Source organism: Corapipo altera, unplaced genomic scaffold, assembly GCF_003945725.1.
Source record: "Corapipo altera isolate COAL_440 unplaced genomic scaffold, ASM394572v1 0, whole genome shotgun sequence".
Classification (NCBI taxonomy): domain Eukaryota; kingdom Metazoa; phylum Chordata; class Aves; order Passeriformes; family Pipridae; genus Corapipo; species Corapipo altera.
The window spans coordinates 58,012,174-58,028,207 of NW_020884872.1; positions in this window are offsets into that span (position 1 = coordinate 58,012,174).

Below are 16,034 nucleotides of genomic sequence, written 5' to 3' on the forward strand. Positions count from 1 at the left end.
GTGTTTTGTTTTGTTTCTTGTTTTTGTTGGTTTGTTTTTTGAGTAAAGAATGAAAAATGGCGGGAGGGCTTTTAATAATGAATATTATTATTTAAGCTATTTTTCTTCTGGTCTGTAAAATAAATGTTACATTCCGTCTCATAATTTACAACACTAGGTAGAAAAAGAGAAACTTGCAACAGACAGGTTTTTATATTTAGGCCAATGTTGTAGCCATGGTTGTTCAGTCACCTTTATTGAACACAGTGTTTGAACAACAACTCCTCTACTACATAATATATGTCAGCAATGATCACCCTTTACTGCAGCAAACAGCATGAGGTTTGTTCAATAAAATTCTATGACCAAGGCTGGCCAAGTACCAACCTATTCAGCTAAGAGATGTACGCACTAAGAAATTTCTGATGTGCTTGGGGAAGAAGCAATTAAAAAGCTACTTTACCTAAAAGCTCAGGAGAACAAAAAGGCCCTGTGACATAGAGCCTGTTAGAAGCCCTAATCCTGCTGCTGATGGGATGTCTGCTTGGAAATGACCCATCCATCCAGGCTCATACATTATAACATTTCATTATGTTCACTGTTACTTAATACCTCCTACAGCAACCAGGCTCCTGGTACATAAAAAGGTAACCAGGTCACGTGGACACTCATTGCTGTGAGGAATCCTGAGTAGTGTGCCACAGTATTTTATACTACGGGTTTTATGGTAGTTGGTTACAAATACTAGTATTATTAGAGAAATAAAATATGGCTATTCAGCTTGTGTAAATACTTTCAAAAGACTATTTAAGAACATGACCTCTGGAAGGAGATGCACATCTTGTACCTTTTCCCTTACATTGGGCCAAGCAGGGAAACTGCCAGTCAGGCTTTGCCCAATAAGTTTAAGAAGTTTGTTCCTCCTTCTGACCTCCTCCCACCAGGTTTTTCTCATCACTTGTGTTTAACTAGGTTTTCTGTCACCGTAATTTGAACAATGATGCCCATTGCTGACCTTCCTGACTAGGGAGGAGTCTGATTTCAGAAGCCAGCAGCTGGACCTGGGATTTGAGATTGTTCATCCCCTCTCCCTCCTGAATCCATACTTGGAGCTGCTTGACCTTCTCCCCCTGCAACCCTAGCAAGCCCTCACCTTCTCCTCATCAGCCCCAGGGGTCAGGTCTGGGGTGCTGCAGGGGGGGAGGAGAAAGATGAGGTGAGATTGTGGTTACTGCCATGCAATCAGAAACAGAGCTACAGGGATAACAGCTGCTGCTGGAGGAGCCAGCTCCATCCTGGCCAGTCTGTCCTTTGCAATCCAGTGCCAGTTGCATCAGTCCAGCACATATGATTAGCCTACAGCACGCACTGCGCCACTTTCCTTTCAAGAAGCATGCCAAAGTGTAGGGACCTGCAAGCCACCTTTAATCCGCAAGCCCAAGAGCAAATGCTTGTGAATAAGTCCAACGTTTCTTCTGGAAGTAATGGATTGCAGTACAGGAATATCAAGACCCGGAGTGTTCCTGCAAGCTGCGGCAAGTAAAATCACCCTCCCTCCTCCCTGCATGCGCACTATCCTGAAATAAATGTTGATGCCATCAGTAATCAGAGCAGCGTGCAAGCTAATGGACCAGCAACAAGAGATGCACTGCTACCACCCCAACAGAGAGACCTGTTGGAGCAGGACTTGATTCAGCTCTGTTCCTATTCTTGATTTTTTTGCTTGTTGCTGATACGTCTATGGGGTGGCAGGAATCCAAGTGTTTCTTTCAGGACAGTTCCTTCATCCACTGCCCCATCTCTTTTTTAGTTTGTAACACTCACCATGTCTGCAGTTTTTAACTGCAAGTACCCTTCTCCCACTTGAAGAGCTGACAGTACTGATTCCTGGTGTCTAACACAGTGCTTCCTATACAGGGAGACACTGGTGCCTACAGAGAGGGAGCTAGAGCCCACAGATAAGTCTGCAATGGGTCCCACAATGACCTTCAGCATGTGATACGAAGGATCCATCTTCTCAGCAGTTTTCTTGGCTGTATTCCAGATCCTGGATCAAGTTTATGCCTCTCCACGGACAACCAGCAAGCACTGCATTAAGTTACCACCTATTTTTCACCTCCTTAAAAAAAAAAAAAGAAAAGAAAATCTACATGACAAGAGAGTTGTTACATCAATAAGGAAAGTAGTAAAACCATTGACTTTATGGAGTCTTCTGCCCTGGGCTGTATGTTTTGTAAAGCACTTTTTCAGCCAGTGCCAGGCTGGGATTATGAAGTGTGATAACCAGATGCAGATAATCTGCATGTACAACAAGCTGAATAGCTGGACAGTAAAAATGGTATTGATTTTTGTCATACTTAATGAAAGTTATTATTCTGACCTTAACGCTTCCTTAACTTTCAAAGCAGTATGTGGTGTTTTAGTTTGATGGCTTCCTGGTCCCATACTGCTTCTGTTCAAGACAACAGAAATTATATCATTGATTTCAAAGGGAACAAGCTCAGACCATTGGTGTCAATAGCAATTGCACCATAAGGCTATTCTCTTGGAAAAATGAGTTACCTGAACAGGAAGAACCATAGTATGTGTGATGGCACCAAATATTTGCCATGTGACATCATATGGCTCTGCAGGTTTGTCAGAGTTTTCACAGCTAATGTGTTAGCAAGTGTATGCTAAGCTGGGCTCATTTTCAGGAGTCCATTTCCTCTAGACTGAAGCCAAAGTCCAGATCTGTTGGCAGTGACTCTGTAAAATGTCAGTATAGCTTATGCTTCTGTGGCCAAAGGTAAGTTGAGTCATTCTTTTTAATGAAATGACCCTTAATTGCCTTTATTCCTTTGAATAGCACATTTAATAAATAGAATATACCTTTTATAAAGAGATTACAGAAAAAGAGAGTTGCCAGTATAATTATATCATCTTGCAAACTCTAAACCTGAAATTGCCTTTTGTTTGCTGTTTTACGGCACATCTTTTCCTGTGTCCTCTATAGCTGACAGAATAGTGTTTGTTTAAAAAAATATGTGACAGAAAACACCATGGGAAAAAATGTATTGTTAGATCTCAGCCAACCCGAGGAAAGGCTCAGGCCAGGACTGTCAACACACAAATCCCAATTCAACGTCTGCTCTTTGCAGCAAAAGAAGACAGTGTAGAACTAAGAAGAAATTAATTAGAAGACTGAAAGGAAAGAACAGAGAAAATTTTATTTCTTTCTATTCCCTACCCAAAATAGTTGGCAAATATCTGTCTACTGTACAGAGATATAATTTCACTTTGTAGTCCCTACCAAGTAAAAGCTATAAACTACTTTACAGTGAAGTTATTGTTTTTCTGAAAGCCCAAACAAAACTCTACTGATTTCAGTGGAGCTAGGCTTTCATTTGATAAGCTTATCTTGTGCTATTTCAGCACTTCAAGGAACCGATATTAGTATTTTTTTTCCTAATCCTGCATTTTTTGGTCTGTGTATTTCAAGTAACTCATCATAAACACTGTGAACATACAATGTGATAGTATATATTTCTCACAGCTATGGGATATCATTTTACTGCTTGCCCCTCACAGAGACACACTGGATAAACCAGACTTCTGTGCACCCCTCCCTCATAAAACAAGTCCAGCTCTTACACTGACTTTTCTGATAGCAGATGGATCTTGGGATTGATGAACTGCTCAGGGCCTGAAGGTACCCACGGGCTCTGCCTGAAAATATGTCTTTGGCTCGGTTCCATCAGAGAAAAAAATTATGCCACACCCCATCAGATTCACTCAAATCTGTTTCAGATGCTTTGGACACACTCTAAATGAAAGCAGTTTTGCTATTGCTAAGAAAAGGTTTTCATCTTCGATTATGAATTGGAAACATTGCTATGGAAGGAAAGCATTAAAAAAAACAAACAAAAAACCACCCAGGAACTTAAATTGTGTTTGACAACTGCCTATGCCCAAGCTGTTACTTAAACTTTCTTTGAAGCGTGATGTTAACCACAGGAGTCCAGGGCAGAACTGGTGAGCAGCTGGTTTCTGAGACGTTGTTCTGTTTGGTACCGCATTCTTCCCAGATTGCTATTGCGTCCCACAGTATCAGGGTTTCACTGTGTGCCAAATGAACCCCAGAGTTCACAGAACTCTTTCTTCTACTAAGATACCAAGGGATAACATTGCACAATTTTTGCAAGCATTTAAGTGTACTTTAAAAACGGTCTGGACGCGGGATGTACAGCCAGTGCCAGGCTTACCTTCCTGCTCCAGAACGAGACTGCCCTTCCCAGATGGCACGACTTGCATGGGGAACTTTCGATAGTGTCATAGCAATGTACACATTGCTTATCAGACAGAGAATTACATATGGAGCATTTTGACAGCCTCTGGGTTTGTGAATGATTGGCGCTGGCTTTCCATAGAGATGTTACAATGTTATGGTAGGTGTGAAGCTTTGTGTGTCACCTCCCCACCCACCTTACGTCAGTATTATAAAATCATCATCACATATGCTGTTGTTCTAGTAATTGCTATAGAACCTCCCTCTGCTGCTGCTGCCATGCAGGGTGGCAAGCTGCTCTGCAGCAGGACTAGGAGAGTCTGGCTCCCTGTGGCTGTGTGTCTGTGAAATTCAGGAGAGTTATGACTGTAGGGTTTTTATGCAATACAGCTTCCCACCCTTTCTCTTATGCACTTTTCTCCATCCTCATGTCGTATCAGGAGTAAAAGTTACACTACAATGTTTTTTCTCTACTCCACCACGTAGGTACAAACTAAAGGTGCTTGAGACCTCTATCAAATACACTAAAAATCCCATATTGCTCAGAAATATATATAATTGCTGGGGTTTGGAGTAAAAAATGGAAGAAATATACACTCACAGATATTTAAAATCTTTTGGAAAGTAGGTTTAAAAAATAGTACATTAGATGTAGGCATTCACTTTCTACCATGCTGCTCAGCAAGAGGACTAAAATGGTCACAGCACATTATTTATAGGAACAGTGCTAGGGCAGTGCTCCTGAACATCCCGCTGGCAGGGGCACTTCTGCTCTGTAATAAAAGCCTTTCATCAGTAGGATGCCAGTCATCATTGCTTCCCTATAGTAAGATTTCTCCGTACTGGGCTCACTGGAAACCAGAGGCACAGGATTAAATGCTGTCTGTGGCATATTACAACCAAAAGCTGGGCATAGTTATAGTCACCTTATTAGCTCCCTGAAGCTTTCTTTCCTTTCTGAAAGATGGGGTTTTGCACAAGATAGAATGGAGTACTGCTGGGATATGATTTCACAGAGTCATAGAATGGTTTGGGTTGGAAGAGACCATAAAGATCATCCAGTTCCAACTCCCCCACCTTGGCAGGGACACCTTCCACTAGACCAGGTGGCTCAAAGTCCCATCCAACCTCACCCTGAACACTGTCAGGGATGTGGCATCCACAACTTCTCTGGGCAACCTTGTGCTAGTGCCTTACCACCCTCACAGTAAAGAATCTTTTCCTAGTACCTAATCTAAATTGACACTATTTCCATTTAAATTCTTTATGTTTCCTTAGATCAGCTGAGGCAGAGGCTGTAAGATTTTTGGTATTCCTGCAAAACTGAATATCCTGGGATTTGTTGTCCACACCCTTTGTTTATGCTGTCTTTTCTAGCAACTTCTCAGGAGAGCAAGTAGTTGGCATAGAGTTCGCTGCCTTTGAACAAGCAGAACCCCTCTCACAACACAGAATAGGGACAGAGTTTGGGTTTTAAATAATTATTTATTTTATAAAGATGCACTTCTTTCTGTACACCAGCAATTTAACAGCTGATTATGTGACTTTCTAACCAATCAATCACTTGCTTAAAGCATTTTGAAAGAACTAACAATAGAGTGCAGACCCTAACTCCTGTAAGACTCTTGTGGAGATCTCTGCCAAAGTAGGTCAATGTGTTTGCACATCAGTTTTAGCAGAATTGCTGTAAGATTTCTGAGAGAGGTAAAAATCTGAAACTGTTTAATTTGTTGCTGGCTTTGCAATCTGTTTGGACTTATTTTAAAAAGTGGTTAAAAATATATTGAAACAATTATTATGGAAACTGAGACAATAGCAGTCACGTTTAGAAAAGAAGCAACACGTTCATATCATTATGCAAAGCTCTAAATGATTCCTTCAGTATGCTGCAAATGTTTCTGATTTAATCCCAGATGTTTCTCATACTCATTATAATTTTTAGCCTTAAGAATTAACAAATTATGAGAACTTTCAGAAACATACAGCAACATTAATCTTCTTACAAAAAACAGTTTACCTGGGATTCCCTCAGGAAATCAGGAGAAAAAAATAAAAAATTTCTGGGCAGTTTAGTGAAATATGTGCCAATCCAATTCCTGGTCTGTATCTAGAAGCCATAGCACTTTCCACATCCTAAATACGCATGTGGCTGGATGTACAGATTTTGATAAAATATTATTATACTTTTACTAACATACCATGCAAATGCTTTGGTGCCCTTCCATCTTTCTCTCAAACCAGTATGTTTTCTACAAAGATTCCCAAATTTACTTCTCCTTTCCCAGTCTCCTGCAGCTAAATTTAATTCCTGCTTTTTCAGCTTTGCTAAACAGCCACAACTGATAGCCAATTATCATTTTTGAGCTGTGTTTTCAGCCAAAGAGATGGATTTAGAGCTCTGAAATGTAAAAACACAACCACGGCATTTGTATCACATGCAATTGCAACCTTTTCCTATAAATAGCTGGGTCAGGGGAGCACCTGTGTTTTTTCGCTCCCAGCATTTGATGGATAGCTTTGCTGGCATCTCTGCAATAGACACTACACTAAATTCAAAAGAGAGGCTTAGTCAGTTCTAAGTAATGGAAAGTGTCCAAATTCTCCTTGGCTTTGATTCTAACAGAGAAAGACATAATTTTCTTGTCTCCTTCCAGATTAAACTCCATTCCATTTTCTGCTGCCCTCAATGTGCACTCCTGAAAAGCCCACAAATGCATTAACATTCAGTCAATGAGATATTTCTAGCAGCTAGACTACTATAATGTTTAGGTTCTTCTGCAGTTGCAAGGCCTTGATTTTAGCCTGCCCTTACAATGCATAAATTGTCTTTAATTTTGACAGCTCTGAACAATACCATCTTGACAGCCTGTAATGTCTTGTACCCTTGCTAGCTGTAGCATGCTGTCTTTAAGGCTGCCACTTTGGTCTTCTGTTGATTGCTGATAAGTGAGAAAAAATTCATAATCACCATCTAAATCATTAAAAACCTGGATTTTTATCAGTCCTTGTGGAAATTCATGAGGAAACATTTCTTTTTCAGCGCAGATTGTTTGGAAATTCCTCAGAATCCAGGTATAAAAACAACGTGTACATGTTTTTTCTTTTCCTTGTTCAGGATAAATAAACAACCCCCAGCTGATAGCATATCAACAATTCCACATTCAGGCATTGGGGGAATAGGATGAAGGGAGGGATAGCATATCAAGGGAAGCATGAGCAGCAGTTTCAGGCTGTGAATGTCAACTATATCTACTGAAGAGACTAGATGTAACCTGCTAATGTTGACCTCTTAAACCCTTCTTTGGAAGATTTCATGCTACAGAAAGTACAAGCTATTTTCTTGCCGCTTGCAACCTTTGGTTCGGTTGCTTGCCGACTCAGGAGGATTTGCTACCCAAGTTTAGCACAGATCATATTTTCAAGGTTTTCTTTGCAACTTCAAAGGGCAGAAGGGTATTTCAGGCTGGAAATGAACAGCAACAGCACACAAGTTTTAGACTGTGCCGAGTGCTGGCACTGTCTGGGTGGGCCAGCCTAACATACTGCAATGTCCTTGATCCAACCTTGTATGAGCCACCTTGCATATGCTAACATAAGCACTAGCTCAGGGCAAGCTCACCAATCAAGAATATACCCCATCACTCAAGTGGCTTCTACTATGTGTCGAGCTTCGAGTTACTACACTGATGAGGGACCCCCAGCTGGTTTAATGGTATCTCATGCACATCTCTGCACAGCTACAGTTGGAGATTGCTTGCTATGCAATGTAGTCAAATGTGTTCAAAAAGCATGCATTAGTTCTTAGTGGCCTTTTTCTGCATAAAATTCAGTTCCATTGAAGTCATTCCAGGGGCCAGAGCAATGTAGAGCACCAAAAGGCCAGGTTTCCAGATTACAGTTTACCCTATTTATTTACTTACTTACTATACCATCAAAACCACCGAGATGGGTTACAGAGCACGCTCCACCAGATTTGGCCAGTTTGTTTGTCCACCACATTTCTAGTCTGACTTCCTTAGGAAAGATTTGTGATTGCAGCCTTTATGCAAGCACACGTACATGCACAAATGTGTGTGTATATTTGCACGTCTATGAATTTCCCTTCTCATCACCGTCCATCACCTACTAGTAACTTTGAAGTTCTTAGCCACTTCCAGCCAAATCTAACAGCATAGAAGGGATTTCTAATATGCTTATTTTCTACGGGTCTGTATAAACAGGCAGCTAGTTAATGGATAAAAGCTCTATTAGTGTATCAGTAGTCCAGAGGAAAAGCTCTAATTCCTATAGATAGCAGAGACTATGTCTACACTCCTACACAAAATTTTCGAGGACCATTTTCTGCTGTTAAGGGCAGCAGGCAGTGAACAGCCCATGTCATGTAGTACTAAATGCTCTTGCCCTCCAAAACAGGGTGGTGAAATGCAAACTACCTGCTGAAAATCGCCTTGGCCAAAGCTTGCTCCCACACTGTTCCTGTGGTTCAGGAACCATTTGGGAAACTGCTACAGGCACAGGTCAGCATGATGCCAAGCACCATTTGGAGAATTTGACACTACAGAGTATTGACTTCAAGCGGCCAGAAGTGTTCCCTAGGACTGTTTGATTTAGTACAGCCATGGGCAGAGAAGGAAAAAGGAAAGAGTTTAAGAATGTCCCATCCTCAAGGAAAGCTTGGATCAAGATCACTACCATATTAGACAATGGAGAATCCAAGTATGAGGTGCAACTCCCCAGAAATAGGGCTCGCTAAATCTGTTGCTGGCAGAATGATTTATTTAGCTGATGGCACCTTATTTAGAATTCACTCCCACCAGCCACCCATTTCAAATATGATACAGCAACTCTCATCCCTGGATGCCAGATGCATGAGTACTTTTTTCAGCATTTTAAGACCCCAACTCTTGAGCTACAAGCTCACCAAGCAGTTTCTAAAAATATAGAAGGCGGTTTCACTTTAAAAATATAGAAGGCTCTAACAGTACCCACCCTCCAGATGTATTAGAAGAACCTTCAGTCCTTTTAACACCGTAAGACAGAGAGCAAAGGAGAAATGCTGCATATGTTTTCTCAGAGGGTACTTTACTGGTAAACTTTAAAAAAAAATGAGACCTTGGCAAAAGTTTAAAGGCTAACAAAGTAGAGGATAAAGAGGCAAGAATATGAGGAATCATGTAGCGGGTAATTGCTATTTCAATAAGCAAAAACAGGAGTTGAGTCAATATAGAAACTCCACTCTATGCAAGTCATCAAATTGCAGGCAAGATGTAAACCAGGATGTGAGGGGGGTGAGTTCATGGAATCAAGCTGTTCATGGAATCAAGCTGTCCCCAAAAATTCTATTGGGGTAGCCCAGCAGACTGGTCAGTGATTTCTTTCACTTTCACTCATGGCTCTTAATACAGCATTCTTCTCTGGCGAGATCCAGCACTTCATATATTCCTTGCTTATTTAATAACAACATATCAAGCATTACACTTGGACTTGTAAGGTGAACTCTCAAAATGGCATGGTGAATTCAAGATTCTCTATTGCCCATTTATATTGCAGTGTGATTGTACTCCTTGTACAAACCTTAATGATAGGTCCATTTTCAGTAGTTAGGCCACCTTGCATTTTAGAGCTGGTAATCTTACAGGCCTAGGTATCGTAACCTAAACAAAAATACATAACCCAGATTATCACCTTCGTCCCTCCCACCAACCAGGTTTCTGGGGGGTCCTTATTGCAATGCTAGGGATCCGAATGCCAGGGTAAGGGGGAATGTCAGGGTATACCACGGGAAAATGACATGCAGTAAAAATTTTGCTACATAATAGTCTCATTGCCTCAGGAGAATCAAAGATACAGCAGAACTCAAACCATTCCTACCTACTCACCATATTATTCTATTCAGGGTCCTGGATTTGGACCAAATACTTTCCCAACCTACCAAAAACCTTCACTGGTTTCCAACTTGAAATCCTTTCTTGTCCTCCTTTGTCTTCAGCTGGAGAACACCTTCCAGCTGCCACCTGGGAGGGGTGGCTACAGGGGGGCCAGAGCAATAAAACCAACAACACGTACTCTTTATCTTCACTTGAGCCCTACCATCTGGCCTTGTGGAAGCTGGACTTGCACAGGACTGTCCAGTGGTAGCTACATAATTTTCTCTTTTTCTCTGATTTAATGGGTTGGACTTTGCTAAGTTGTATGGGTTAGCATGTGCTAAGTCAACACTTTGTGGAATACTTTATTTTGGTTGTATGTTACCCTTTAAACTAAAGTCACAGCCAATCAGAGGCTGGGTTAAGGGTTCCAGGTGGCATGGTGTGGGTGTGCTCCCGGGCTGTCTTAGACTGACAGCTGCTCCAGTGCTGCCCCAGGACACCAGCAGGGGCTGCCATGTGGGACAAGGCACTACCTCACTTCTGTGATATTCAACCTGTCCCTTCCCCCACACTTGAGTTGGTCTGAGCCAATAATTAATACAATAATGCAGTGTCTCACAAGCATTCATTTAGCTTTTTAGATTTTGTTCTCTAGTTTGGTTGTAGTAGCTGTCACCATGATTGTTTTTCCAAGACACTGTAATTATAGGCACCTTTATTGCTTAACACGTGAATCAGATGATTTACCTTATTTGCCATCAGTAGTGACAACTGAGAATTCAGACCATGACCTCCATGGCTAAAGCATGAAGATTTTAAAATCTTAAGAGTATGAAGTCTGCTAACCAGCAGCTGCAGAATCTCATATTCCACAGCACAAAGCGAGACATAGGACAAATACTGAGTATCTGCATACTGGATATCTGAAGAACAGCCTCCTGCAAGGATAAACAGCTGAAAATTGTAGCAATGCTGAGAAGAAGATTAAGACTCTGAGGAGCCAGAAACTTGAATGCCCAGGAGGACTCTGAAAATTGCAAGCTCTAGGCTCCATCTCTTGGATACCAAAGAATGAAGTCTAACATTCCTGCTGGAATATTATTAACATCTGTTTGTATTTCAGTGGCACCTAGTGACCCAAACCCAAGCCTGAACCAACCAACTGAAAAATGAATATACATGCACCATGAGTCTTTGATGTGCATACATGTGAAGATAGAGAGTCCTGGGAAGGAAACTCTTTTTGCATGCTGTCTCCTTTGTTATAAATGCACTTGTTCCACAAACAACCGCTATAACAAAACTTGGTTGCCTATATACTTTTTCCCCCATACAAAGCAGGCCTCCAGCCTTCCCAATTCATCAACATTTTTCTCCTCACCAGAACATCCCCTTTCTTCAAGGTCTTTTTGCCCCCAGAGAGTGCCATGTGGTGGCTGGCCAGACCCTGCAGGCTGGACTCTGATGCCGTGGTCACTGCCACCCCAAATGGCCATCGGGGTTGCCTGTTGTCCCATGGGAGCCATGTGTTAGGACTTCATCCTTTCCCAAACTGTAGAAATGTATGAACTTCAGTGCCAGCACACCTTTGCGATCTCTGTTCCACTCTGAAATCAACAAACAGGTTCAGAGTTATTGAAGAGGGGCTGACAGACAAGCAGACAGCCAGCCAGGCAGAACAGTTGTGTAAGCTTTGTTTCCTTAGGAAAGCAGGCTAAAAAAAGAAACAAAATGCAGTATTCACTCATCATTGTCTACAAAAACACTGAAATCAGCTATTTAACACTTTGCAATGAGTGTAATGGCTCAGCAGAGTTATTTATTCTGCTTGAAAAACCTGTTTCTAGGCCTCAGAGGATTAGCTGAGAAGCAGCATAACCTCTCTGTGACCCTACCCGAGAAGCTGGTCTAACTGGAAGCCTGGAAGCAGTATTTTGAAAGTGGTGGCAGCTATGTATAGCTGTGCTAGAGCTGATCACAGCAAAGGGGAAGTTTTGCAGAGAAAGAAAATACTCTAAGTATCAGAAAGGAGAAAGACTTACAGAAAAGGAGAAGTGAAAAGTAGGATAGGAAGATAAATGAAGAAAAAAAAGCCAGAATCAGCACCTCAACAAATGCATTTAAGTGTGCTAAGGAACATAGTATATAATTTAAAAAATAGGTTAAGAGTATGTTAAGATAGTCAGTAGAAGCTGAACAGTGAAGAAATTTGTACAATACAGATTTGGTGTTCTTAAACGCTTTTTAAATGACCAGGAAGCATCACTGCCTCCAAATGCAGTAGATGCCAGAGTAGAGAAGAGCAAGCAACATCAGCAGCATGAAGCCAGGGCTGAACCCACAAATCTGTTTTCCTCTATTCACCAGTGTTAGGTTTGAGAGGTCATGTTTACATGGAATGTAGTAAGCTGTCCAGTTTTGTGAGAATGAGGACATGAAACACGTGAAGGAGATCTCAGCTGCCCAGGCCAGGCCGAACAAGGCTCAGAATACCCTCAGCTAATAGTATCTGACAGCAGGAGGATGAAGAAGTGTCAATTAGCAGACAGTGAAAGCACTACAAAGCTTCACTTGGGAAAAGTATATTAAGATTATATGTATAAAGCAATACAATGTATATTTTCACATATAAAACCACAGATGCATATATTTACACACATATGCATATGTTTATATGCACTCATATATTCATCTATATAAAGAATGTGATTTTAGTCCCCAGCATAATGCTGAGGAATAAAATCACATTCTTTCCTGCACTGGATAATCATTTGTCACTTTAATCCTGGTATCAGGTAAGAGCCTTTAATTATTGATTATTGTCCTTTGCCAGATAAAAGTAGTGTATATAATAAGAGTAGGAATAATCTTACAAATTATGTGAGCCCTCTCCTGATCAGCATAGGATTACCCAGTACAGGCAATTCTTTAGTGATCTATCCTGGCTAAATTTGAGTGTCACTCTAATTGATTTTTTTCTACCACTTTCTCACAGGCTGTATTTCACTGTTGGTGTCCAGCATGCCTTCCAAACTGTTTGTTCTGATGTTCAGTCTAAATATTCTTTTTTTATGCCATGGGCTCACATACCTCCCACCTTACTCTAGGTCCCTACTGACAGACACATGCTAGACATCTAATTACCCTGGGCTCTCCTAGCAGTCAATGAGACAGCTCCAGAGGATGTAGAGGTTGTAGCTGAAAGTTCCTGCTCTCTACAAGCAATGTTACAGCAACACTTCTAATTCAGGTACCTCACTGGGGGTGAGCAGAATCTGGGTCTGAAATATCACCCCCCTCCTTTAAATAGTCACAGATTATTATCTTGTGATTTAATGCCTCAGCCTGCGGACACTCGCAAAACAAACACATCTTATGACTGAAACTCCATCTTTTTACAACATCACTCTTGTTGCATTTCTCTGGGCTATTTCCTGTTCTCCAATATACTTCTAGTATCACAATGTCCTTAAATTATTACAACTCATAGGGTATACCAGAAACACCATCTTTACAAATGTCACCAAACATTAAAAATGTTACTTTGCATGCATTTTATATTCCAAAATCAGATATAATTTTTTGTTTACTAACTGTGTGAACTAAGCAAATATACTTTTTCTGGAAATGCTAAGTCTGCATGTTATTTCCTGGACCTGCCTGGTTTACACAGCACCTCTCATCTTCATGTCTATGAATTTCATTTGTATCCTATTAACTTCCTCCTCTATGCACCAAGTAAAAAAGTACCATCTCCTGCAGCCCATGCCAACAGGGAGTTGTCAGAAGCCCTCTCACCAAGGATTCCCCTTTGGCCATCCTCTCTAGCTGCTAAGGAGGCACCTGTCAATCTGAGAGCAAGTGTTCTGCATGTTTCTGAGCTCGATTTAGGATGTGCGTTGACCATGATTTGTCTTTTGCTTCCCACAGATGGTTTAAACAAGACAACTGGGAGACATTGTGGAGGGGGTGTTTGCTGCAGAAAGCAATTCCTTCTCTTATCATGTCACCGTATTTTGTGTCACAGGACAGACACACTGACATACTGCCCCTTATTCAAGTAGGACAGGCTTCTTCATCAGCACAGTTTGAGGTGTGTTTTGACACTATTTCTGACTTTCCTCACGTATTACCTAGGAATTCATTTTGCAGTGAGATGCGGCAAGTAACCCCAGTGGGTTTTAAACTCTCATCAGTGCTTCCGTGCTGAAAGCACTAATATAGGTATTAAGACTGAGCAGAAATAAAACACTTTCTAATCAACAGAAGCATGCATTTTTATTTGATGCCTTATTTAAAATAGGGAATTTTCTAGTTTCTTACTAACAGCAGTTAAAATGCCTTAATAACAGGTAAAACTGGAAATGAGGTAATGTAGCTTGATCCTCAAGCAGTGAAATATTGCGGGGCTGGCTTTTAAGCTAAGACACAAAGCTCCTATTAGACAAAATGTCGGCATCTTTCAAAAAAAATATTGGCAGCATATGGAGTAACTTTCTTCTTGATAAGGACTCAACAGTGTTACCAACTAAAGGTCAACATAATCTTAAACCACACCTTAGCACATACCTCATCTTTTTGTCTGCTGAGCCTACAAATATTGACACATTTAATGTTAAGTTTTTAGGGGTTTAGTGACTAAAAGTTAATAGTCAAAGGGACTATTCACATGACTGAAGTTAAGCCTCTGACTATGTGTTTGAACTGTCAGGACTTTGCACATCTTTTGTTCTACTGAAAGTGATAAAGGCAAATTTTTTTCTCATGCTTGAGCTGGAAATCCTAAACCTTTTTCCCACTGAATTTTGTCACAAGGACATTTTCAATGTGACTTTTCAGGGCTTGTCAGTGTATGTGTGCAGAACCAAAAATGTCATATACAGTATTTAAAATGCAGAGATAATTGAAGAGAAGGTGCCTGAAAAAATCATTAAGCAGGGAAACAAAACAAAGACCTCACAGAAATGGAAGAATTAAATTTACTGTTATTGTGAATGAGTTTGTATGTTCTTTAGCAGAGAAATAATATAGTATAGATGATTTTTTGTTTCTGGAGTTACATACCAAGTGACTATTCATAAAAATTGTGTTTACTTCTGCTGTGCTCATGACCAGTCTGTGCTTGCTTTCAGTAAGCAGTTCAGTTAAACTAGGACTAATGCATCTAAAAAACAAAGTTGGAGTTTGCTCAAATACTGTCCAATAGAAAATTCTGGATTTCTGCAAATACTTGCTTCTGCAGAATATGTTTTAGATGGGCAGAAATAGTGTTGACACAGCCAAAAGGGAGATAAAAATTAGATACACAAGATTCAGACAAATAAGTTCAAGAAGAATTTCTCTGCACCCTTCACAATTAGGACACCCTATCTGCCTCCAGTTACTGTGTGATAATATGACACAACTGGTATGGCTGTGCTAAATACCAACTAGGCACACATCCTACTTTTCCAAAGAACTTGGCATCAAAGAAGCCTGTCTCTTCGGGGGAAAAAAATTAAAATTATTTATTCCTAGCTTGAGATTTTAAAGATTTGTGCCTTATCACAACAGATACATTCACCCCGATCATTTAAGAAAATCACACATAGATTGCAGAATTTTTAGACATCGCAGAATTCCCAGTGTAGTCAGGGAACACAAAGCATGTTCTTAAACAAAGCATTTTCCTAAATGCTTTCCTCTGTTACAGTTAGGATCAGTCAAAAGAAAATAATTCCACACAGTCTTTGCGACTGAGAACTACAAACTAAGAGCTCACATCTCCAACTTTATTAAACAGTCTTATGCAAATGTTTAAATCATAAAAACTAAAACTAATCTAAAAAATTGTTGACTTGCTACTTTGCTCATTGGTTTTTCAGAGGGGAAAAAAAGGGAGGGTCTAGTTAACTGCTGCACCATTTTCCATTGACTTG